Genomic DNA, 2,264 nt, shown 5'->3' with positions numbered 1-2,264 from the left:
ATGATAAAAATATCTGTATGGTACTTAATGATGAATACATATCATTATATATTTATCAATAAATTAACATTCCATGGAATGTTAAAACCAAAAGTGAACTATAATGTAAACTTTGGACTTTGAGTGATTATGGTGTGTCAGTTTAGGTTCATCAGCTGTAAGAAATGTACTACTCTGGTGGGGAATGTTAATAATGGAGAAGACAAGGTATGTGTGAAGGCAGGAGGTATTTGGGAAATCTCTGTAACTTCTCCTCAATTTTGTTATGACCTTAAAACTTTTCTAAAAAATGATCTTAATAAAAAAGGATAAAAACATTAAAATTGTTCCAAAAAACATTTTATATACATTATCTTACTCTAAAAATAGATATCTAAAAATAATAATTTTACCTGGTGTGTATTTATGCATTTAATTAACTTATTTTCCTTACCTGTTTGTCAAGTGATACTGTTATTTTTTTCTGACAAATGATTTTTCAAATGTTCTTATCACTTTTTACTTGTCAGCTATTTAATTCAAGATTTCATTTTGTATTTTGGCTCATAAAATTGAAAATACTGACTCTTTGATTCATTCTGCTCTGTGGAGCATATTATTAATTTAAAAAATTGTATCTCTACAATGCTGTTTTCTTCAAATCAGAAAAAATGTGCAAAATGAAATATATTTCCTTTTTTTCTTTTCTGCTGTATATATATTTGTGTAAATATGTATATACTATGTCTGTGTATGTGTGTAAATGTTCAGCCCATATATTTTTATAGGTAGTCATTTTTGCCTTCATACATGAAGGCAGTAGTTGTGGTATCAACAACAAAGAAGTCGTCACTAGAGAAAACATTTGAGATCTATAATATTCCTTTATAATTTAAGGTGAATCATAAAAACACAGTTACTTGTATCTCTTGCTGCCACTGAAATCTCAATGGCTGTTGATTAAAATTGCATAATATTTAATTTAAAGTTAGTCTTATATAGCCAATGTGATGTTCTGAATTTTGGCACAAAGGGTAAAGGTGGGTAGCTAACGTAGATAATCAATTTAATTCAATTTTCCCATCTGCACAGTTTATTTTCTCATTTCATTGCAAAGTTTCATATAAATATAGACAATTGTTATAATTAATTTAAGTTAATGTTAAGATCACTTGAATATTTTACCTATATTCATCCAAAATATACATATGAGGTATCTTGCCAGATCACTTTGCTTCGAAACACAGTAAATTTTCATAATTGCAAAGTTATTGGGTAAATGGAAGACAGATTAGAATTATATTTTGTAGACAAAGAATTAATATTATACATAAGTATATTTTGTAGTTTTAGTAAAAAACACTTTTTTAAATATCTGAGCTGAAATATGGTAATTATTGCTAAAACTACACATGTCAAATTAACACATTTCTGTACTCCCTTCAGCAGCACATATACTAAAATTGGAGAAGATTAGCATGACCCCTGCACAAGGATGACGTGCAAATTCGTGAAGTGTTCAATATTTTGTGCAGTTCCCCAGTGAACCCTTTACAGATTTACCTGGAAAAAACAATATGATTAAAAGCACAATGTGAGACACTGAATCATGAAATTGCAATATTTAACTAGAAAAATATTTCTGTAAAGTAAACTCTGACATGTAAATGAAGCTGAGTTACACCTGAAAAAAAATAGAACATTTATGTTTTTAGGAACTGTAAATAGAATATTTATATATGAGTTGAGAAATATTATACAACACTTGATTTTTTTTTTCCCCTTAAGTCTTGGAATGTGTCCTTGTCCAATTTGGATAAATTTGTTCTCCGAAGTTTTCAAATTAAGTGTGCAGTGTCTAAAAATCTTGTTTGGTTCTACTAGAGAGAAATTTTATGCTTATGTTATAGTTGTGCTTCCCAACTCATTGTTTAGTAAATACATTGATTTGTCAAATGCGGTATCATGATTTTTAAGAAAAATGAATGAAAAATTTACTACTGCAAAAATACAATATTTGGTTAGAAATAAATGAACGCCAATGTTTTCTTTCTACCTTGTGTTCAAGATGTAGTTGACTGAATTATTGATCCTGATTTTTCACTCCACAGTAGGTATTATACATTTAAATGCTTGCCATGGCCTCATGATGAAAGATTGCATTTCATTACCTCTCGACTTTGGGTTTGACCAGATTATTTGTTTTGGTCAATTTAATGTTGATGGGTGTGAAAGAAACAGAGGCTTCAAATGCATTCATATGTTTGAATTGCATTCTTGAACTC

General features: G+C 28.9%; 1 pseudogene; it reads left to right on the top strand.

The window, feature by feature from the left end:
* The first annotated feature begins 1,412 nt into the window (after positions 1-1,412).
* LOC112839339 (U6 spliceosomal RNA) lies at positions 1,413-1,509 on the top strand (annotated as a pseudogene).
* The last annotated feature ends 755 nt before the right edge of the window (positions 1,510-2,264 follow it).

Source organism: Callorhinus ursinus, unplaced genomic scaffold (genome assembly GCF_003265705.2).
Source record: "Callorhinus ursinus isolate GAN/ISIS: 27379988/994484 unplaced genomic scaffold, GSC_fseal_2.0 scaffold54, whole genome shotgun sequence".
Classification (NCBI taxonomy): domain Eukaryota; kingdom Metazoa; phylum Chordata; class Mammalia; order Carnivora; family Otariidae; genus Callorhinus; species Callorhinus ursinus.
The sequence above is the reverse complement of the archived record's forward strand: the minus strand, read 5'-3'. Positions and strand labels throughout refer to the sequence as shown.